The 25,190-nt window shown below is 41.2% G+C and overlaps 1 protein-coding gene across 1 annotated transcript in view; it reads right to left on the reverse strand.

Annotated features, from left to right (window-relative positions):
- glceb (glucuronic acid epimerase b) overlaps positions 1 to 15,918 on the reverse strand; it is an 81,855-nt gene extending 65,937 nt beyond the window's left edge. The window contains exon 1 of the mRNA XM_083997517.1: positions 15,766 to 15,918. The gene's annotated coding sequence lies outside the window, so the exon portion shown is untranslated. The remainder of the gene's footprint in view (positions 1 to 15,765) is intronic.
- Positions 15,919 to 25,190: the final 9,272 nt, after the last annotated feature.

Here is a 25,190-nt window from a genome sequence, read left to right on the forward strand (position 1 = left end):
TCCACACATGATCATGAACCAGCCAACCAGAGCATCCCACTCCCCATAGAGTGTTACAATTCCTTGGAAAGCCTATTTGGACCTACCAGCTCTTAATCCTGGCTGCATCCACAATACAAGACATATTTTTTTTTGGAAAGATGTGTTCAATGGAAGCCAAAAAGGTAGGGAGAATAATGAGGCGGGGAGCGTATCTGTTGTCTGCGTGCCTCAGGGGCATCTGGGGCCACTATCTTTTGTTGTGCTGGGTCGTTGGTGCTTAGCGCTGAGGAGGGGTATAAAGGAGGGTGCCTGGGGGAGGGTTATGGTTCCAAAGTATGCAGACATAAGCTGTCTGTGTGTTGCCTTTGAAGCACGCCATGCCTGGTTGTACTGTGGGGGTCACAGGGCCAGGGTTTAGAACAGTGGTGTCCCACAGAGAGGCTGGACTCATCCACCACCACCACCACCACCCCCCCTCCTCCAAACCCTGCCAGAAATTAACAAAGAATGAAGGCTAGAAAAACAAGAAACAAGTGAACTAGAAGCCAACAAAGCAGCCATTATGAAGGGGCTTGTTGGGCTCTGAACTTCTGAGCAGAATTTGGTTAAGAATTTCCAAGGGCAATCCACATTCAAACTTTGTAACACACTTATACCGTGGCTTGCATAAATACAATGCTTTAAAAAATGACAAAATATGTGATGTCAGGATGAGGGTTGAATGACCTCACAGCCGCTGAGAGACCATTTCAAATTGCTTATTTTTACCGTGTCATAGTAGAAGAAAATAGGTAAGAATCAAAACACTTCACAACTCTCAAATAAAAAACACTCCCACGTCTATTTATTTTACCTTGTCTCATTTGGTTCAATAAATTCTGCAATATTTCCTGGCTTTGATCTTAAAGGTATATTGTGTAGGAATTCCTCCCATAGCGTTGCGGTTGTATGCAACTCAATCATATTTTTCATGCTGCATTCAGGTGAAATTGGGCAGACGGCAGACGGACGACAGCCGCTGCATGTAACGGCATAAACAAGCAGGGATGCAAACGGGTCAGGACCAAAAAAGAGAGGAATTTCCCGGTCACCATTAAAGCAGATATCAGCTTCACGGCCGTTTCGGCTAATGCTGCGTTCAAGGCAGGCTTTTGAAACCGTAAGTTACAGCTTCAAGTCACAACTACGACTTGGTAGCGTTCCAGGTAACCCGTAGCTCGTGTTTTTACCATCCTGTTGTCTGTGAAAGTTCCCTATAACGGCCACTCGTAACTTCCGACCCGTGAACTCGTACCAGATCGAACTGGTATGACTTCACAGGAAGGAAAAACACAAAGTACGAGTTTCTTTGAACGCACCATGAGTTAGCAGCCCCCGCCCTTGTCAGGCATCAATTGGTCCTCGTGCTACGTCACCACATTCACGCGCATCCCTTGGCTGCACACACAGCCCTTCATGCCGTTCTCTCTCCTCATTGGATAACACTTGTATCCCACAAGGAAAATTTTCTCCTCGGGTTACAGCAGAGCAGAGTGACGGAGAGACTCGTGTTTAGGCTGAAATACTTCATGTAAGTGATTGCTGACGGAAAATAGGACTATTTAGGACTTATATTAACAAAAACATTCCACTGATATCTGCTTTAACAAATAAGTACATTACAATATCACGGAAAGGCAATTTCCAGTAGTTCAACCCCAACCAAGTATTGAGTGCATACAGATAGACATAGTTTTCAGAAGGCCAACATTTCTATATTAAAAATGCTTTAAAAAAAAAAAAAACCTTTGCAATATTTCCATTTTGGAGATAGGCTACTGATTTTTAGGTCTTCACTGAATGTTAGTCATAATTATTACTATTAAAATAAACTGAATAAATAAAGACATGGGATGTTTCATTCAGTGTGTAATGGACATATAGGCCTATATAATGTGTTAGTTTCACTTTAATTGAACACATTCTACATCGCGGAGGCGACGTCTTTCCACTCAGAGCTTCCTTCACCTCTGAAACGGGGCAGAGCTCCGTGGGAGACACCTGCCTGACACAGCAACGTAGGGAACCGTGCATGTCCGCGGCGCACAGCTCCACATGCACGGGGGGAAAAACGACGTCGCTGTCGCACCGATGTACGCGGATACGCGCCGCTTTAATGAGCGTGCATGTCGCGCGTCTACATTGGAGGTAGGCTGTTATCAGTATAATCAGAGACAACCATGAATGAGTTTGCCTCAGTTTCACGTGATTGTTACTGTCAGCCTGTTAGAAAAACATTTTACTGACCCAAGCTGAGACGCTGAGACCCCCCCCCTCCCAAAAACAAAAACTCTTCGGATCTGAACGATTCACACAAGTCACCTAATTGGTCATGAAAAAAGAGAGTTTCGCTTTTCGGCGCGCTGTTTGCATCCATGAACAAGCCTCTATGTAAACAAGTGGTCGTCAGCACGAGGCAAAACAATACACGTGACAATATGTTGTCATGGCGATGTGATATTGTTTACCTGACCCACGTTTTACCGTCTTTCTCTGGACTTCTGTGACTAAAATGACATCTGGTTTGTTAGCGACGGCCGTCTGCCCGACTGCAGGTGAATGCAGCATCAGTGTAACGCTCCATTCCTCCTCACTGCGTTACCACGGTGACTTTTCACAGACGCCACCTCCACCTGAGCCGACAGCTCCGGTGTCTCCGCTGAGTTTCCGTGGTTTCCTACCGTCACGCTGCCACTGAACGTAAAAACATGGAGACACAACATGGCAGCAGCACCGAGCTTACCCGCTCCATGGAGATATGAATGATATGAACGGCTCATTCAGAGCTGAAAGGAACACTTCACTTTGTTGATGGGGGGGGATTATTGATGAATGAAAAACAGACTGAAGAACCAAATAATCGATTTTTGTTAATAGAGAATAGCAGAAGTTACACAATGTCCCTTTAAGCAGTGCTTAATTTGTGCCGGATCCTGCCGGAACAAGATCCAGCACCTGGCCAGTCGGGACCGTTACCTATTTGATTGGATCCTGAACCTCGATCATCTGTCAATCAAAATCTGTACATAAACTGCGTGTAATGGGTGTATCTCATTGTATTTGTGCTTCGTCTGTGTTTTATTTCTCTATGAAGTTACTTATAGATCGCTGTTTGCCTACTTTGGATGCATTTTAATCTGAGAAAAAAGAAAAGAGGGGGGGAAAGGGGAAAAAAATTATTCAAACCCGCTAATTTTAAAAACACACCGACAGCAGCGACCACTGATCTGTTCCAAGACTGAGTTAAACGGCTGCTGTGTGGAAAACAACGCTGTGGTCCGTAATCGAGGTGCAGACGAGTGAGGATCGAAAAAAAAGGACGAGACACTGTGGCCGTAGCCGCCATGATATGACGACTAGGGGTGGGAGAAAAAATCGATTCACATAAATATCGTGATATTTTTTTTGACGATTTTTAAATCTTTTTTTTTTTTTCAAAAATCGTTTTTTTTAGGCCGTTTAGCCTTTTTTACATACAGAGAGTACAGGTTTTGAAAAGGGATTAAGTTCACTTTATAATGGAGTATGTTCATTTATAGGCTCCTACAGTGTTTGTGTGCAGATAAATGTTAAAAATACAGACTAAAAATCGAGAGAATCGGCAATATCGTAGAATCGCAATTTAAATCGAATCGCCATCCAAACAATCGTAGAAGAATCGAATCAATCTAATGACGACCCCGCCCCCGCTGAAGAACTCAGCTGTACTGGAAAAAGACCTAAACCGAGTCAAGCTGAGGAAGGAGGCGGAAGTCACCAGGTAACCCAGCGCAGTCCAGATACATGAACGGGGGCTGTTAGAGTAAAAAATAGATTTTATGATTTCACGTTTTTAACACCGTCCTAACGAAATAATGGCGATTACAATTTTAAAACGATTAATCCAACAGGCCTAGTGGGCATATGTGCATCAGTGCCTGTATAGCCCCCCCCTCCCCTCGGTGTTTTGGGACCTCCTCATGGACAAATTAACCACTGACCTAAAGGATCACAATGTGTCAAGCAGCTTCCATACATGAGTATAACATGAGACCCTTCTGCAGTGGGCTCACACCTTATGTTTGATGACACAAGGGTTGTGTATTCATTACTACATTACATAAATGTGTCAGTCTTCATGGATCAGCCATCCCTCTAATCACAAATAAGCACCAGCACAGTTTAGTGATGATGTTGTGATGCTGTTGCAGTGACAGTCAGAGGACTCAACATCACCTCTGCACTCCGTAGCAGCGATGCTGTTGTGGCTGAACAGTGCCAGAGAAGAAAAAAAGAAGAAGGATGATGGCGCTGTCAGGTGGAACAGTGAAATCAGTCCATGGCACCTCTTTCCTGATCATCAATCATCAAGTCATGAAAGACAAGCTATGATTGGTCGGTCCTTTGCGCAGTCTGCCAAGTCACGGTAAGAATTTATGACTCTCTGATCGCCTAATGTGACACGATGAGCATTTCAAAGGTCTGACCCCTGCATGAAACTATGTCCTCTGATGTTTTACCATCATTGTGCAGTTCATGTTGTTGAATTCTCGCACAACTGAACAGACAAACAACCTTCGACCTGCAGCTTCCTAGCACTGAGAACAGTGATGCACTTATCAGGGCACAGCGGCCATTCTTGTGACTGGGGTAAGTTTTGAGCCCCAGGGGGGTAAGGCTTCAGGAAGTGTCATGCAAGCAGACCTTTTTCTTTTTCTTCAACCTGGCTTTGTCTGTGTTAAAGGGATAGTTCAACATGTTGGCAAATTGGCCCATTGCCATAATCCCTATAGTCATAGCAGTCGGTTCGTTACCTTTAATTGTCGGTGCAAGCTGTTTTTAGAACAGCGGAGAAGACCCGTGAGCTGCTCAGAGCTACACTACGGAGGCCAATGGGATTTCTTGTAGCGTAGCTTGAAAACTATAGGGATTATGGCAATGGGTCAATTTGCCAAAATAATGTTGAACTATCCCTTTAAAGATAAACCCCTGCATGTGCAAGCTCAAGCAGCTACAGCGGTGTGGCAGATCTCACACAACATTATTTAGGTAAGCTGAAGGAGGAGGGTATAATAGCTTGGCCTCAACAATTTACAATCCACAATAGCTCTTAATGCCTCTCATTCTTTTAAAGAGGTGCTATTCTTAATGGAAAGCAACTTATCCAGCAAATACTGGGCCACATTCTTTCACTCCAGCTGCCTTTGTTGCATTTTCTCAACACAACTCGAGCTTTGCTTTGTGAGATTAGTCGAGGCGGTATGTGGTGCATTACGTGAATTTAATAGCGCACTTTATTTTCCGGTGTTGAGAGGAAAGAAGGAAGTTCACACCCAGCAGGTCCAAGCTGGGGTGTTTCAGTTCCCAGTGAGAGGCGGCATCAAGCACTTCTTATTATAGGGTGTGGATGGTCCAGACAATGACAGTGTGGACTCTCAAGGACAGTAGAACAGTTGTCCCTTTTTTACTGCCAATGTTCACAATATTTGAGCCTTTGAACTGGCTGCTCTAAAGTTTGGGGCAGACGGTTACACAGAGGTCTGTAGAGTGGATACACAACCAGCCAGTTTTACTAATATGAAATATCCACTGAGCAGGCGAGACTACAAGAGCACAAATACTAGGTCACAGCAGTAACAGCTCTCAAAGGTCCAACATGCACAATGCAGCCAGTCTGACTGCTTCCAGGCTGACGGTCATTGTCGAGGAGCATGAAAAAAAAAGAGACAAATTTCAAGATGATCGTCTTGATATTCAAGAAAGAAAACTAAATCCAACCAGGTGGGAATGTTTTGGGCAAATCCTGTGAATAAAGTAGCTGCAAACTCAAAGTAGTGCATCGCACTAATTTAAAAATATGCCGAGTGCTGCAATAAAGTTGTTGTGCTTGCTGATTTACAACTTTTACCCAAAATGCCCTTATACAAATAATTTAGAAAGGGACACCTTGTAGTAAAATCTGTTCCAGCTGAAAAATGTAATGTAACATTTCAGTAAAGCTCTTCCAACACATCATTACAAAACATTTTAAACCTCCTCTCTGGGCTCAATAAGTCCATCAGGCTCAGTCACTAGCTGACTGTTTTCTGACTGACTGAAAACAATCTACAGTAGATTTCAGTTTCAGATTAAGTTTTTTTTGCTTGCTACCTATTTAATGTGAGGTGGATATACATCGCCTTTCTCTTACCATCAGAAAACATTGGCCTGCCAGTATGTTGATTTACATATTATATTCCGTTGCGTGGCCAAGACGGCGATCATCGAAGGTGGGAAATGTCCATCATTCCACACTCAACTTTTTGACCGTTCTGAGTGCACCATCCGGGTACTTACAGTTCACTGTAGGGATGTCCCGATCCGATATTGATATCAGATATCTGTCCGATATCAGCCAAAAAAACGAATATCAGATTATATCGGACTGCATCTAAAATCTCCAATATAAACGCTCCGATAAAAGCAGTGCATTATTCCGCTCCAGCACTTCTCTCGTTCACACTCCAACACAGTAGCTTTACTGCTATGGCTGCGATGCTAATTTCTGTTAGCCCGTCTATGAGATTTTATATTATACGTTAGCATTAAGCTAGCAGACTTTATGTTTAGTTTTGATACTGGCTGTGTGTGTTTCAAACTATGTGGGTTTGATTGAACATCTTTGATGCTTAAATATTGCTGCTTAATATATTGCTTTACTCCTCTTTTTATTTTATGTATGCCATTTTTACTGTAGGGCAGGCTATAATCTTCAATTTGGAGTGACAAATAAAACCTTGAAGCAAGAAGATTTTGCCTTTTGTTTGACATTGATGTACATACAAACAGTTGTAAATAAGGTTTACTTTTTAATATTTTACTGTTTAAAAGCAAGCTCACTACTGTCTGTCCCATAGAAGAACATGACAGCAGCAGCCTGTCAGTCAGCAACAGGAGGACTCTCCTTTGTATTAGAATTTGAAAAATATAAATAATCGATTTTTTTCACCACCCCTAATATCGGATCAATATCGGTATCGGCCGATATTGAAGGCTGCAATATCGGTATCGGAAGTGAAAAAGTGGTATCGGGACATCCCAAGTTCACTGCATTTTGACATACTTGTCAGTGTGAACGCACCTAGGCTACATACTCAAATGGAAGTATTCAAAATGAGACACAAAATTATGGAAATTGGGACAGCTCATTTAAAGCAGATATCAGTGGAATGTTTTTGTTAATATAAGTCCTAAATAGTCCTATTTTCCGTCAGCAATCACTTACATGAAGTATTTCAGCCTAAACACGAGTCTCTCCGTCACTCTGCTCTGCTGTAACCCGAGGAGAAAATTTTCCTTGTGGGATACAAGTGTTATCCAATGAGGAGAGAGAACGGCATGAAGGGCTGTGTGTGCAGCCAAGGGATGCGCGTGAATGTGGTGACGTAGCACGAGGACCAATTGATGCCTGACAAGGGCGGGGGCTGCTAACTCATGGTGCGTTCAAAGAAACTCGTACTTTGTGTTTTTCCTTCCTGTGAAGTCATACCAGTTCGATCTGGTACGAGTTCACGGGTCGGAAGTTACGAGTGGCCGTTATAGGGAACTTTCACAGACAACAGGATGGTAAAAACACGAGCTACGGGTTACCTGGAACGCTACCAAGTCGTAGTTGTGACTTGAAGCTGTAACTTACGGTTTCAAAAGCCTGCCTTGAACGCAGCATTAGCCGAAACGGCCGTGAAGCTGATATCTGCTTTAAGGCTCAGTTTCAGAATCCAGTCTGTGCGCATTTCTCTGTGGGATGAGCAATTTGAGACTTTCACAGTTCTAAGACAGAAACTTTTTTTTTTTTTTTTGCATCATTTTCAAAAACCATGGGAAGCTAACTTACAGTATGAGATTGGGTTCAACAGATCAAAAACCTCACAGATTGTTTCACGGTTTTGAGTCACGGATCGGATCATTTTGGGATCGGGGGGGTGGGTGGTATACACATGTTTGTAGAATGAACAATGTTGTTGTGCATGACGCAGAGCTGCAACTTTAAGGATACAAGCAGTTGTTGTTGGGTTGTTTTAAATGTCCGTCATTCGGCTGGGGCGGTGGGCAGAAACACTTAGGCAGTGCGCGTCAGTCTCAGTGCTCCCACACGACACGCACAACTTTTCTTTTTTCATCGACCAGTCCGCGGACCACTTGTGTGCCGATGTGGAGAGAGAACCGTACGGATCAACAATGATCTGTTGCACCAGTATGAGACATATAAATGGTCCCTTATCTCTGCATATCATTTGGCAACATTATCCCTTTTTGGGGCTGCTGGAGGAAAACAGATGGGAAAGAGTGTGAGGAGTGAACTGAGACCTTTCTTTTAAAGCTTAATTAAGATGATAAACACACTCCAAAATCAAGATGTGTCAACACAGATGAAAATTAATATTACATTTCCTTCCGATCATCAGTTGAGGAAAAAAAAAGCGGCAAATTACACTTTCAAAAGGTCTGAATCAAAATTTTGAAATATACCGAATAGAAAGTCCCCTAGAGCCAAGCACAAAATATGATACAATATGATAAGAAGGACTAAATTAGTACCGTCAGCTGACATCAGTTGTTGCTCAGATGACACAGGCTTCAGTCCAAGTCCACGCTGTGACCATTATTGTAGAAATTCAAGCTACAGGCAGATGACTGTCCTACACACGTCAGGATATGTAATCAGTCCTGGACTCGGATCTTTCTCCCGTGGATCCACGGGCATGTTAACTCATTGAGTGCCGCGCTCCTTTCCAAAGTTTTAGTCAAGTGTACCGGCAATTTAGACCATTTTTGACTTTTTATGTAGAGCCATAGTGTATTCTATATTATTGCCACCAACACATACTGTAGCTCAATTGAAAGGTTTAACTTAATGCTTCAAATGACCACAAACCGTTTGTTTCTACGTGCCTCCGTTCCTGAGAAAACTCAAGCTAAACATGGCTGGGTTTCACCAAAATCCCTCCTTTTTTTCTAGAAAAGGAGATAGAGCGTCTTTTATGAAAGGTGCTCTGTTTGTGCCTGTCGCTCTTCTGACACTCGCATTTCTGGATCAAAGGGCTCGTATAAGATAAATATATACAACACTGGTTGTTCTATTCACAAATCCACCAGCGGGGGCGGGGGGGGCGCCACTAAACAACAATAACACAGACGCACCGTGCCATGTCACAGCCACTCGCCGCGGAGCGTGAGGGTCTGTCGGCCACAGCGTCTCGCGAACAACGGTCCCGCCGGTGGTCGCGGTCCTGCTGTGGTACGGGTCGGTGGTACCGGTCTGCTTTGGCCCAGAGACCATCAGATTTTACCGCGGGAGGACTTTGGGGAGGACACGGTGTTGCTCGAGGTGAAGACCGGGCGGGACTGTCGGCTGAGAGCTTCCTGGTTCAGCTCCGAGCTGCTGCAGCAGCGCGGGTGAGAGCAGAGCAGCAGCGGAGCAGCTGCGCTGCATCTGCATGCAGAACTCCGTTTGCAGAAGCCGAGTTATGATAAAAACTTCCAGATCATGAGCTGTCATGTGACTTTGATCGTCATCTATTTCAGTTCTCCTCGTCGTAGAGTCCCCAAATTTACATATAATGTGTATTAAAGTGTCTATTTTCATAATATAAAAAAAAAGCAAAAAACGAAAAATCTCCTTTTTGGCACTCAACGCATGGGAACGAAAAACGAGAAATTACGTGGTTGGCACTCAATGAGTTAAGACATGGCAAAAAAAAAAAAACGTAGACATAACAATGTAATAACAAGGAGTGATATTCATTTAAAGGCAACTGCATAATCCAGCGAGTGGGTAGATCAAAGACGAGTGAGCCGTGGTCCCAGGTTTAATGATACTAATTACTGCGCTCAACACAGCAAAGGCCTGGACGTGCTACAAGCTGCATATCCACTTTCTGCAGCTCAAATACCACAGCGAAGGGGAGAAAGGAGTAGAGTTCAACATAAAACACGGTTACCATTTGAAACAAGGAGAGAGAACTTGAGCTACAAGGACACTTGACTGTTTCATGCAGTGTGGTGAAATGTGCTGATTAAGGGCACTCATCAGAGAAGAGACTGAAATGGCTTTGGAAGGACATATATCAACAATAAATCAAAACCGCACTCTGCCAAACTCGGCAGATAGCACAAGATAGGCTCCTGTGTGCGTTTCAGATTTTTTTTTACTGCAGATGAGGAACTGAATGGGGGAAGATGGAGACTACGATTGTGACGTGTTTAATGCCACTGAGTCGTGAGGATTTGGTAAAATCATGTAAATAGACTCTGCCAAGACACCACAGAAGCTGTGAACAAAACAGCAACAGGCTCGCAGATCAGAGCTGCATCTATAGGTCTTTGTGACAATGACTGCGTCCATATGAGTTTCTATGTGTGAAAGAGAAACCAAAACGTCAGAGACACGTCATCAGCTCTTTGTGTGGGAAACTCTTAACAAGTCACGGGTGGCGTGAAAGACAAATACCAACGTGGTCGAATGGAGCAGTAATTTAATAATAGTAGTAGAACAAAACTGCAATATGATAGCACATAAATACAACACAATACTGCACAATGTTTTCTGCTGGAGTTCTGAAGAGGAACATTTTGCACCGCAGCAGGAAGTGGCCTTAATACATCTAAGAGGGGCGGATAGAGCTGTTGATCAATACCAGTGACTAAAGGATTACTTTGCCAGGTTCTGAGATTTATGGATTTCAAAAGCTTGTTGTTGGTATTTAAAGTATCACTGAGAATCTCCTCTCCTGCTAATGAAGTATTCACTTACATACCATTTACCTATATCTATATTTATATATAATACTTATAATACTTTCTAGTACGATAAAGTCTATTCTGTCTTCCCTTCCTGTCAGTGCTGTCGTCTTATTCGCTGACTGTCTAATTAGCAACCTGCCAACACTTTTGTAGTCAAAAATAGTTCACTTCCACACTGTACGGGGCAGAGTTGTGTTTTTAAGTCTTTGTTAGCACGTTTCTTCACACCCTGTCTGCCTATGAAACCATATACCAAGCCACAAGCCATATACCACCTCTTATTAATTAACAGTTACTCTGTTTTCATCGTTGTATTTCCATGTATTTTTCCCACGGCTCTGCACCAGCCACCTGGCACAAACACAGGCACCTTAGTTTTAAGCAGCTTTCGTCAGTAAGTAGTATTAAGCTCTTATTCTGCCAAACTAAGCTTCAACTTCTGTGAAATTCCACAACGTGTAAACCAGGAAACAGACAATCTATGGTTAAAGCTAGTTGAACCAACATTTATTTTGGTATATTTATAGTTTAAACTTTAAACTAGCACCATTCTTATCAGATGTTCCTCATGCAGCTTTTTGTTTTCAGAAAAGGTCTAGAAAATTATCTGTAAAGGTCAACAACACAAACTCTAAAAAATAAAGTGTATCTAGATTATCTTTATCCACGTACACAGACATATAATGGAAATGTGTTACATGAACAATATATTTCCAGATTGTGTGCATCTTGTCTACATCATTTCTCAGCGGCACCATGAAAACCGTAGCTCTTCACTTCCACCTCTGAAGTGTCAGTGTGTTCTGCATCACTTTAAGTCTTCTGCCTTCACTTTTTCTCCTTCTTGCCTTTCTGGTTCATCAGCACCAAATGAAACCAGACAGTGCCTGACAGCAACTTATAGAAATGGTAGCCAGACGGGCTGCCAGGAATCACTGCTGGTTGCCAAGTTTGACAGAATGGCTGCCATAATGTCACAGATTACGACTGGAGCAAAAATGTTTCTGGATAATTACACCCGTATATATTTCACTTTTAACTTCCTAACTAAGATCTATCATATCTTTTGAATTTAGAGAATTCTCAAAGTCAGCAATAAAACTAGTTTATTAATTTAAATGGTAATATTCAGTTTGAGAAATAATTATAAAGCAGTTTTTGACTGCTTTATAAAGCAGTTTTCCGACAAAGCAGTTTTTGACACGTGGATGTGGCAAACAAAGACTCAACAAGTCCTTTTTTCCCCCCATAATTTAATAAATGCTTTTGAAAGGCTTTGAAAGGACACGTGTCTGACGTGCATAGTTAGCTGTGGAGTCTAGAGTCCAGATAGAAATATCTGCTTCTGATTTTCTCAGCTACCTACTGCTTTATTAGCTCTGCTTTCCTTCTCAATTGTTCAGCATATCTGACAAGAGTCTGGAGAAGAGTTGGGTGATTCAACCCCTCCCAACACAAAAGCAGTCACCAACAGCAACAGTAGGTCTTGAGTGACACTGATGAAAATATGAACATATGATGAAATGATCATCCTGTTCTTACACCATTTAAAGGGATAGTTCACCCAAAATTCAAATTTCACTCATTATCTAGGCTACTCACCCTCATGTCAACTAAGAGCTGTGAGAATTTTCAGAGTCCTCCGTACCTTCTCTGAGTTACAGGGGGGGTCCGTGCAGCAGTATTTGTCCATATAATGGTTGTGAATGGATACCAACTTTCTTCGTCCAAAAAGACACACCAAAAAACATCCAAATACCTCCATACTGCTCGTCTGTAATGTCCCTCTTGTATTGAAGCCCCGACATGAGAAATTGTTCAGAAGAAAATTAAATAAGTCTATATTTTGAGCTTGTTTGTAGCGGAATCTCCCAGTGTCTCAGTTCACTGCTCTTCCTGACCGGCGGAACAATTTCTCATGTCGGGGCTCCAATACAAGAGGGACATTACAGACGAGCAGTGTGGAGGTATTTGGATGTTTTTTGGTGTGTCTTTTTGGACGAAGAAAAGTGGTATCCATTGACAACCATTATATGGACAAATACTGCTGCACGGACCCCCCCATAACTCAGAGAAGGGACGGAGGACTCTGAAAATTCTCACAGCTCTTGGTCGACATGAGGATGAGTAGCTAATGAGTGAAATTTGAATTTTGGGTGAACTATTCCTTTAAAAATGCAATCTTGTATTACTTTAACTTAGTTATTTTAAAATTGTGGCTGTGCACACGTCAGCTTACTGAGGTGTGGGATTTATGATATGCTAAAACATGTTTCTGCTTCATTTTGAGCGAAACGTGAAGCATTTAAGGTGTTTATAGTCAGCCACCATAAAAACCTATAGTGTGACCTATGGTGTTGCTTCATAGCAGAAAGACCCAGTGTGCAGCAACCACCGGCACAATCAGAGAGTTGACCAGCATGAATTATTATTTGTTCTGTTGAAGGCACAAAGGGGAGAAGTGAGCGAGGTGCAGACCAGTAGGGAAACAAAGTCCTCAGTCACATCCACAGTCTCTAACCTTCTCAGCTCCTTTTGGGGAATATACATTAGTATCTGGAGCTCATTATGTGACATATGGCACAATTTACATTTAACAAAGGATTTCCATTTCCTTCAGGGTAATCCTCATTTTCACATAAATGAATGGATTAATTAAGTATGATTGCCCATTAGATCAATAACACTAGGGCTGGGACAAATCGGTCAACATTTGCATATTGCAGATATAGTGGTAAAAGCATGCCAGTCGACATCGAAAAAAAACAAGCAAAGTGAGCCGTGTTTGTTCAAAATTAGACATCAGATATAAAATGTGTTCATTTTTGTTCTTTTCTATTTTAGTCTTCAGTTTATTTCTAAGTTGAGCTGATAAAGTCTGATATGAACATAACACCCAAAATACCTTTGACATACACAAAGCACAGAATGTTTTTAATAAATTTGGGTGGTGGCTTATTTTGTCATGTCACAGGAGTGCTCCAGTAATCAAACAAAGCACTACACCTCTGCTCTGACCATCACATATCAATGAAATATAAAGCCTGTAGCTATATACTATATGAATACCCGGATTTTCAATAGGTAATGGTTTTGGAATTAAGATTTTTGGGATCGTTCACTCCTGCACCTTCATCACCAAATAGAGAAGAGCCTTAAAGGTGTACAGAAATGGCCGTTTGTCCTGTTTGTCGCGCCGAGTTGTCACGAGCTGCAACACGAGTTTACCCGAGTAAGGAAAACGAATTTGATTGGTCGTTATCGAGCGGGCGGGATATTCAAAGCTTGGAGCGAGCCCGAGATCCGTGTGTGTGTGCGTGTCTCAGACGTTTGAATGACGGATGACGGATCCAATATCAGTGGCTGGTGAATCGTGTACAGGCTGACGTATAATCCGTGCGCCTGCATTATCCAATGCGAAAAAAAAAAATACACACTTTCATCCCGGATTTACTCAAAAATAGAATTTTGCACAAAGTTTGGCCTACAACGTCTGAAAGATGAGTTATCACATTAATTTTATGACCCAAAGTGGGCTCAAATTCAATTTTCTTTTCTGTACACCTTTAACAATACACATTGTTAGCAGTTCTGTAATTACTTAGACAGACAGGTATTAGACAGTTCAAGATGTGCAGTCAAGGATGGCACTGATTACTAAAAAGTAAAGTAAAACGTCATTGCATCTCTAATTTCTGTACTCCCTCAAGCACAATTGCACATGACGGTCTTTTCTATCCAGTCTACAACAACAGGACAGCTGCACGGATGTGTGGGTGGAGAATTCAAGGATAGGGGGAAAAAAATCTTTGAGGATGGAGACGTTAAACGGAGACACTGAGGTAAACTTGCAATTAGAAAGGAAAATACTGCAAATTTTTAAGCACGTTTAGGTGTTTGGATTCTTTTTCATCAGGGAAGCATCTTCTTATGGGTCCCGGATCCACCCTGTCTGCAGCACCACCACCCCAAAATATCAGCTATACTGTAGCGTCAAGGTAAACATAAGTCCTGCAACATCATGGAGTCAGACTGAAATTACACAAAGAGGCGGAAGACACTGAAACATCTTAAATCAACAGAGGAACTATGTCAAGTTCTCTGACATGCTGGGACAGCTACCTGACAAGCACACCTTGGGAAACCAAGGAGTGTAGCTACCAAGAACATCTGGTGGTGCCATTTTAAATGCAAAAGATAATCCCATTAAGTATTGATTGAATGTAATAATATAGTTATTAATATACTTAGCCTATTTTGTTGCTTTTTGGTGAGTAAAAGCCTATTCACTATATTACATTTGAACACTTCAATTAGCCTATTGAGTTTCAAACAAAGCACTGTCGCCATTCTGTTGCAACTTCTTGTAGTAAAAAAAACATATATTTACCTAAACCTAAAAACGACCCGTGGCACGAGTAAAGTTTGTCGGTTTCCTGACCTGGTCTGTCCACACACACACACTGAAAAACATCACACACACACACACACACACTCACACACACACAGCCTGTCATGGCTCTCTGTCGTAGCCTCCTCATCTCGACCTCACCGACAAGACAAGACAACACTTTAAAACGCCGATAACGTTGTGGCGACAGCAGCAGCTAGCTAGTGAGCCGGCGGACCGCTACTTTATAGTAAGCAGATGTGTCGTTAGCATACAAGCTAACAGGGGGAGCCTATGCATTTCACAGACAGTCAACAGTGAGGTTTGAAGTTCCTGCACTCCCCCCCGGGCTCCTGGTCAGCAGCCGACCAGATGAAGGTTGAATTAAAGACTCAACAGTCAAGTGTTTCGCGGGGCTAAGACGTGACAGAAGAGGAGACGAGGACCGCTGGGGTTTTAATGTTTCTTTGCTTTTTTTTCTTTTTCTTTTTTCCGCTGATGTGAAAGTGAAGTGTGGAAATATCAGCTAGCAGCACTGCATATGAGTGTCTGGACAAGAGGGAGCCGACAAGACGCAACGTTAGCAGCCTTACCTGGAGGAGCAAAAGGTGTCGTGGAGAGCAGGACTTGGTCCCGGGAGAGGACTGGGTTCTGGTCTTCGGTGGCTCGGTCAGTTTAAAAGAGTCCTGGTTTTTCCTCTGACTAGAAACCTCGGTTCGGGCCAAGCAGGGTGGCTGGCTGTACCGCCTCCCAGCCACAACAGCGACTGAGTGCAGCTCGGGATCTGCTTCTCACTGGGAAGGATTTTCAGTATCGCGAGATAGGACGAGGGTTCCATCACGCCCACGACCCAATCAAATTAGCGGGCTGCTTAGTGGCAGAAGGCTGAGGAGGAGACATGCATTGGCAGATAAAATAAAATAAAACAAAGCAAAATAAAAACTAAGCTAACATATCCTATCTAAGATACAACCATTTCCCCTTTTTTTCTCTCTTTTTCTTTGAACATTTTCATAATCCAGGTCAAATGTAGGCTACAACATTTCCTCTAGGCTATTTTGTTAAATGATGATTTGGTGACACATTATGGTGTTCACATTTCTAGCCTATGAGTTCTCACACACTGACACACAGTTGATGTTTGCTCACTTGATGTAACTGTTTGACACAAGACATAAGACTCTTTCTTGATCCCACGTGTGGGAAATTCACTTGTTACAGAGCATTACTAGGCCTATGTAGCTACAAGAATATGATACATGTATATGTGTGTGTGTGTGTGTGTGTGTGTGTGTGTGTGTGTGTGTGTGTGTGTGTGTGTGTATACAGTATATATATATACAGATATGTACTGTTATGTACAAAAACTGTTATACTGTTATGTACAAAAACTATTTAAGTAGAAAACTATATAGGCTATACATTTTGTTATAGGCTAACAAAGATTTGTACTGTTATGTACAAAAACTATTTAAGTAGAAAACTATATAGGCTATACATTTTGTTATAGGCTAACAAAGATTTGTACTGTTATGTACAAAAACTATTTAAGTAGAAAGCTATAGGCTACATAGCCTATATACATTTTGTTCTATAGGCTACATTTGTTCCTCTACACTTTATGTAAGACTAATAGCCATTGGAAGGTGGAGTCAAATGTTCTTGATTTTGGCTTATTGTGAATCTTAATATAACTTCATTGAGTAGCCTGCCTGAAGTACCCTATAATTTACAATTGGTTATGTTCTTAAATGTCGAGTGCAACAGGGTGTTTAAAAGACAAACCCTCCTTTGCTTTCTAATCAACTTACCCCTGCAAACCTGAAAAAAATAAAACAGGAAATAAATACACCTGTCCCATATTATTGTAAATCAAACAGTGTGCTGCAGTAGTTTTGACTGGGATGTAGAGATGGTCATAAACTTGCTTCAATGTTTCTTCCTGAATGTGTCTTGCATAAATATGCATGAGGGTATTTCAGCAAAGTTTCAAAGCAATGCAACACTCCCCACTCTTCAGTAGCTACATGATGGCAAGTTTCTGATAAAACACCATGGAAAAGTAGAGAGGAGGATGATATCATCACCGGGAAACGGCTCTCAGGCTACAGCCATATATGATGCAAGACTGCATATCTCTCTCTCCTTTGAAAAAACATGTATGCACTCACACACTTTCACTGAGAGTATCTCATATCCACGCAATTGACTGGCATTATCACTGTTCCTGATGCCCTTATTAAACCCAGAATACAGTCAGCTGGTGTTCTTTGTGATCTATTTAAAGTTGTAAACTGACACGGACAGAGCTGAAGGAAGGAGGTGGAATTTTACAGATTTTTGTGACCTTATTTTTCATGTTGCAGCAGGTGACAGTTTTCTCTTAGGCCTATCTAATATCTCAACATGAATTTGCACCAAATTTTCTACAGACATTTATTGTTCCCAGAGGATGAACTCTTTTAATCTCTTGTCAGAACGCCTTGATGAATATTAAATATTAATTAAATTAATTAGTGGTACCCATTTCCTGGGAAGATAAATTAATGTAACATCACCATTAGTAAAAAAAAAAAAAAAAAGAAATGTCTCCAACATGATGGTTCATGAGCAAATCCCTGTAAAACTAATGCCAACTTCATCACCGTCATCTGTTGAATTCGGATTAAGATAGTGAACATGATTTTTAAAAACAGTATGCCTGCTAAACATGAACATGCTTGCATTGTGATGTGATGTTGCCTTAGAATGCCTCTTGCATGGTTGTAGACTCTGTTTTTGTTGCTTTTTCTTTCGAAGTCAGATATGAACCCAAAATATGATGATCATTCAAATTAATCAGGGAGCTGGGGGAAATATGTTCACTGAGCTGTTTGTGAATTTCCTACGCAGAAATGTTCTTAAAGGTAGATTTGTCATTGTTTTATTATGTTGCTTCTCTATAGGCACTGTAATATTCCTCTATTACAAAAAAAAGAATCCCTTGGTGATACATTCTCCCTAAAGCACTGTGTGAAAATGACTGTGGGAGGACAGTGTTATGTGGAGCTTTATTTTCAGTGTGAGGTATATTCATCCTACCTACGACTCCTAGTTATCAGTTATCAGTTCCTAATCACCTAACAGGAAGGGGATGCCAACACTGGACTATTCTTTTTTATAAAGAGGCATGATCTACTTTGTTACAGAGCAGTTTTGACACATGGCTGCAGAGGGTCATTTGCTATTGTACTGTGTGCTTGTGACGTTATACTGTAATTTAGGTGAACTATATCCAAAACAAGAGGACTGATAACAGAAAGAAGCTCATATCTGTATACCCTATTACTGTATATGCAGCGTAATATTGGGCACAATCGGAGGATGTTCTGCCAGTAAAAGTGCAGACTCCAAAAGCTGAATTTGGGATTAAACAAAGGTTATTCAAAGCAGATAATTTTCTCTTTTCATTTCTTCTGCTGTAGAAGGCATAGCGAGTGAGCAAATGTGTTAGTTGCTTTTGGTGAAAGCTCAATAAGGGTTCTGCAATTGACAGCGAATATTTCAGAGCTTAATCACATTTCTGGTTGACACGCAGCAGCAGCCCCCTCCATCAATCCTGACTAAACTGAAATTTTATGGAAATTAACAGGCCCTTTTTTAAATTCTCATGGTCGGATGATGACTGCTGATTAAACACATCACAGCTGAAGAGATGTCTGTGGGTTTTTTTTTTTTTTTTTTTTTTGTGTGGCTCAAACTCTCAAAGTCTGTACTTACCTCCAACGTCAAACTATGGACTAAAGACAACTTCAAATACCAGCCCCACTTTTAATACCTGTCAAAAATCATTCCAGAGCAACAGAAGCATAACATAGGGATTAGTGGGCTTAATGTCTGCCTTTAAAAAAAAATCCCTTCTTAAAGATGCTGCGTGGCGTCTCTTGGGTCAACTTTTCAAAAACAAACAAAATATATATTCAGCATCGGATAGACAAAATACGGCAAATGTAAAATAAAAAAAAAGGAGAAATCCTTCAAAGAAGCTTTCATAAAATAATCAAATATTTGAAGATAAGTTTAATATTTGATATGTGAGTGATATGTAGCTGTTTCCAGCGCAGCCAGAGGGCTAGCTGGGAGGATCTCTGAGGCCATAGTCCACTCTCTGGGCCTTTGTAACAGGCGCCAACTCCAAACTGACTAACCGAGTGAGATAAGGTCCTGAAAATCCCCCAACCATTCATTTGATCTACGGCTATTTGTATTCTTAGTGTGTTTCTCATTTCAAGTTTTGGGAAAAGAGAGCAGGCTTTAATGTGCTGTGCTCAGTATCGTACAGTATATCAACCTCGGGCATGAGAAAGAGAAGTGAACAGACAGACAGAGCTGTGCTAGGGCGGAGATAGTCAGGTGAGGATATGGGGGGTGCGGGTGGAGGTGGAGGTCGGGGTCGGACTGCAGATGGACACGTTCACAGTAAACTTCTCTCTTGTACAGCTACATCAGTGTAACATTTGTTATGTGTAATCATCTCTTTCTCAAAGCTCTACAGTTTGTGCTGCCACTCACTGATTTATTTCCTTTTTCTTTTTTTTTTTACTTAAGATTCATAACAACGCTTATTTTGCTACCTGATTGTAATAGAACCGGCACTGATGAAGATTGGCTTCATAAAATGCATAAACATCCACAGAGACCCGTCAGACTGATAACAGTTTGTTAGTTACAGTGCTAATTTACATTTTAAGTCCTTGAGAATGATAAAGTTGTGCTGGTAATGGAAGAAGAAAGAAGCAAAGGGGAATAATCAAGTGCTAATTTTCATACAAGGTACCTTGTTAGTGATACTGGATGCCTGTATGCAGTTGGCTTTAGAAATGAATCGCCTGCAAGCTCTCCCTAGAACATCTCGATGTGCCACACTGAAACAGGTAAAAAAAAGAAGAAGAAAGAAAGACATTTCTTTATATAATTACTGGGAGTTATCTGCTGTGTGAAAAGCGTGTGACAGGGTCCAGATGCTCAAGGAAAACTGAGACTGAGCCAGATGTGTTTGTTATTTGTGTCATTTATTGCATCAAACATATACACGTACCCATTTATAAGACACACTGCTGCAGAAGTGAAACATACAACATGTAACATTATACTAAAGAATTTGAAAGGAAGGACTAGAAAAGAACACATCTTTCTCTATACATTGCTGGGGTGGGGGGTGGTGCCCTTTTTCTCTCTCTTTTTTATTTTTTTATTTTTTATTATTGTTAATAATTTTATTCATTATTATTTTTATGTAGGCCTACCTTTGGTTTGGTTTGGTTTAGCTTGCACCTTACCGAAGTGCAAGGTTAACACTATTGCTATTATTATTTTGAGATGTAATTGTTACAGTCAATTTTGTACTGTCTCTATTGTCAATTAATGAGTCATGTTTTTTGGTTGTAACTTGTGTTCTTGTTAAATAAACATTTGATCACAATATCTTTCTCTATACATCTGGAACAATGTGCACTAAGCATTATGAGTATTACATTGTAACACTGTAAAAATAAAGCTTTATATATCTATGCAAAATATGCCAGTTAATCTTCTGAATGAGTCAAATCATGTCACATTTATGTCTGTATTTAGCTTTAAATGCAAATTCTGTTAACAATACTGTTAGCTGTGGTGTATCTGCATGTCACCACTTCATTAACACTACAGTGTAATAAGACTCCATAGGGAAGAGACAGTTAAACAAAGCTCCTGCTGAATTTTGTGTCTACATTTCTGCAGGTCTTGCACAGCCACTCATTGCACTCATTTTACATAATATCCTGTATGTCATGCACATAAGACATTTCACTCCCTCTGCAGCAAAAACCCTTTACTTGATGCATTCCTCAAAGACGCTGAATGTCCGAGTCTCAGCTGCTCAGATTAAGATTCAACACAGAGATGAGTGCGACCGACATTTGATTGATCTGAGCGTCCAGAGTGCACCACGAGCAGAGCTTTTGTCTTTCACTTTATCTGCTCTCTCAAGGTCATGAAATATTCATCTCCTGTGGCTTTTTAGACCTTTATTTTTTAATCCACCTAACTTTCCCTTACGTTAAGTGGAGCATTGTAAAGAGACACCAGAGAACAGTGGTTTGTTGATTTTTTAAAAATAAATATTTGGTAAGCCATCCTCCCTCTAATGAAAAAAATATGTATATGTTGAACCAGTGAACAAAGCAAAAGAAAAATGGCCGCTGAGTGAGAAAAACAAGCTTTTAAAAACCAAAGCATTACAGTTTTGCATCTTTATATGCAAATCCATTCTCACTCACTCCACTTTGACTTTAGATCAATGAACAAAGGCACTCTTTGTGCAGTTGTGTCTCCAGTACAGCTGACTGTACCTTAGATATAAAAAATTCAAGAAAATGAATCATACAAATTTGAAATGCACTGTGATTACATGTTTTGTACAAATGCAGACAAATATCAACAGAGAGCACCTCAGACGATGATATTGATTGAGTCTAAACAAAGTCACAGCTCGTCTGACAATAATGTATTCCAATGCAAAGCTCCACAACAATGATGTGACAAAACAGTTACACCAGCTAATGTGTGTATTGCTTTTGTTAAAACACTTGCAACAGTTCCCTTTGGTTATTTATTGCCTTAGTACTTTTGTGGCAATTACCATAAAGCTGCTCATTTTTTAAGAGGTTATAGAACTGCTGAAGCTGGCAGCTCCTCCTGACAGCCAAATGAAAGCTCAGCTTTTCTTACTTGTAATCCATCACGGGACTCAAGCAAGCGTGCTCTGACAAATTTGAGTCTATATGCACTTTTCAGTGGATGCATATTTTTGTATTGACCACAGTTTCACTGAGTGGAAATCACTTCTTTTTAAGAGACAGGATCTAGAATCACGACCACTTGATGCCTACTCGCTATCAGACTGCCTGTTAGAGGCAACTCTGCTCCTTATGTGTCATCTACTACTAATCTGTAGAAATAGTGGAGCAAGCGGGGGGGGGGGGGGGGGGGGGGGGGCTGCACATTGAACTATATGGTGCAGATGATTGGTATGGAGATAACCACAGCCCAGCAGGCCCCATCCTCCCTTCAGACTGATTGGCACAGGGACAGTTTCCTCCCTTCCTATCAGTCTTCTGCTATGCTAAGATGCTGAACTGTTCCTTTTAAACAGACTGACAAGTGTTTGGTCATTGCTCAAGTTTGCTCATTTGGATTCAGACAACAAAGGCAGTTGGTTAATTTGTTGTTGCCTTTTTTTCTTGGCATTTTTCCAGCAGTTGGGAAACTGTCGGTGCTCATTCTCTACCAAATGCTGCAGGCAAGGAGTCAAAAGACTGCAATACAAAAGGGTTAGTCAAAACATACAGGTATGTTTCTCATGATTCAAACACAATGACATATTTGTTCAGTTCAGAAATGGGGATTTTACCTCAGATTTACCATGAGACAGCTTGTTAGAAAACACTGCTCACATCACATTCACTTTAATGTCTCCACACGAGGAGGTTACGGAGAGGTCTAACATCACAAAACACTACAAGATAGACAACAACCATGCTGAGTCAGTCTCCAGCTGTTAGCAGCTGATCAATAAGGAGCCGTCCACGCTCCACCTATGACTTTCCTAGTAAAACTAAGACAGAACACCAGTCTGCTGCAAGAAGAGAGCAGGAGCAGATGAGAGCAGCTTTATGAAGCTGCCTCTTATGGAATAATGGAAATTATGCAAATGCGGAGAAGTCATGCAAATTGCGAAAGTTCTTCATTCCACTAAAATTATAACAGATTTTATCTCCACAGTTTCTCATATTGAATACCACATTTTGTTGTGTTTTTTTCGGAGCAGTTCAGCTGAAACAAAATGAGGCGATGGTGCTTCCCTCTGAGAGGAACACCTGCTCGCCTTGATGACTGTCAGTCATAATACTGAAGCTGCTGCTGTGCCAAGGCTTTGACAATACAATCTGAATTGAATATGAATTTGTGAAGGTCTTTCCACAGGTTCACCATGTTAGTTTGGTATTTGTGAACACTGCTGATAATGTGATTGTTTTTGGTTTTTTTTTTTCAGACTTGTTGGTTACAGGACCAACAATATAACACTTCATCCTAGGAGGAACATGAATGTTCAAATGATGCAGATTTTAATTCATTCTCAATCCATCTAATAGTTGCAATTCTTTCAAGACCATCGATGCCAGCCGCATGGTGCCAGAGGAGGATTTGGGGGGAAGTAGGATTCATCCTCTGAGGACCACGAACCATGTTGAACAAAGTGCCATGACAATCCATTTACTTGTCTGACTGACCAACATTGCTATCCAAAAAGCTGCCAGCATGCTTAAAATCCATAACACAGAGTCTGAAAAAAAAGAAGCATTTGACAATATAAATGTGACTCAACCACTACAGTGGAGCCACTTTCCCTCATCCCAGTTTGCCGTACAGATTATCAGATCTGTGTCAAATGCTCCTCCACCTCATAATTAACATGAGGACACTGTTGCAGATTAGCACATGGAAAATATGTAATTATGTGTCATCCACCGTGTTGAAATACGATTAGGCTCAGGCAGGGGGGTTGTGTGAATGTGTGAGGGAGAAAGAGAGAGACAGAGAGAGATGATGAAATGACAGAGTGTACATTTTCCATTTGTCTGAATGTATGTGTGCATGTAGGCATGTATATGTGTGTGTGTTTGTGTATGAATGTGAAAGAAAAGGCAAGCAGTAAACACATGATATTGGAGCGTATTTGACAGGGATGACAATAAATATGTTCTGAATCCAGGATTCACGAAGCACAAGTGAATGTATCAGGAGGTGTTTCAGTACAAGACAGGATGTTCTTTGGTTAATACTCCAGGTCTAACCATATGTCTCAGAAGAGAGGTAGGTTTGAAAATCTTCCCTTGTTATCTCACATTAATATTATAAAGAAATCTGATCCTAGTAGATGAAACACAACCCCTATCTCCAAAGATCCAGATCAATCTGAGCTGGAGATTTTCATCAGCAGCCTAACCTGAATATTATTTTTCATGTGGGTTTGTTTTGAAATTGGATACCAGAGGACAAAAAAGAAGCTAGTAGGTGATGAGGCTGTAAGCACAAAGGGGGGGGGGGGGGGGGGGTAGAGGGCGAGGAACTGTGAATCTGCACAGTAACATCTGACTGCTCTAGCTGAGCAGAATGGAAAGGCCTCATTAAATTTTAATTGCAGCACGTTTCTGAGTGCACTGCCATCTACACGAGGATGCATTTGACCTTCTTTTTCTCTCATTCCACTTCTACCAAGTAAGTGTGTACGTCTCATCTCGGCTCTAGTCAGTTTAGCAGCATGTGATTAAATAAAAGGATGTCGGAGAAAACATGGACTCAGTTAATTTTCACAGTTTACAGTAGATCTGAAAGAACTGAGAAACGAGCAGAAAACCCCTCAAAGCATTTCCCACGCCCCATGAGAACAATCTGCATTTCATTTCGTTGCATTACGTTTGTGGATATGAGCATCTTTCACATGCACTGTGGTGAATGTTACACATGTTCGGCATGGGAGATCCAGCTTGTAGCTTTGCAGTAAGTTGCATAATGTGGGAGTAGTCCATCTGAGATATGAAAAATAATATGTGTAGGTGGATAAATATGTAAAACACTACTGTACACCCCAAATCCTCACAAACGGGGTCATTTTAGCTGCATGAACAACTCCCCACCTAAAGATCACTAAATACACTGAGAGAAGTTTCTCTAACAATACAAAACACACCTCAGCATCCAGAATAAAACCTGAGTCACTCAGTTTCTGGCTGTTTCAGGTTGATGTGAGAGGGAGGAGTCGTGTGAGCAGGAAGCAGCCTGTTCAGTATGCATGCTGGAGGAGACTAGTGTGTGTTTATCGTCTTCCTGTCCTGGATGGGTGTTGCATTACAAGGTACTGTCTCCAAACTGCCAGAATCAATTAACATAAATAATATATGCCTACAGACGCTGCTGGTCTTGAGTGCTCATTTTG

This window comes from Trachurus trachurus, assembly GCF_905171665.1.
Source record: "Trachurus trachurus genome assembly, chromosome: 3".
NCBI classification, from domain to species: domain Eukaryota; kingdom Metazoa; phylum Chordata; class Actinopteri; order Carangiformes; family Carangidae; genus Trachurus; species Trachurus trachurus.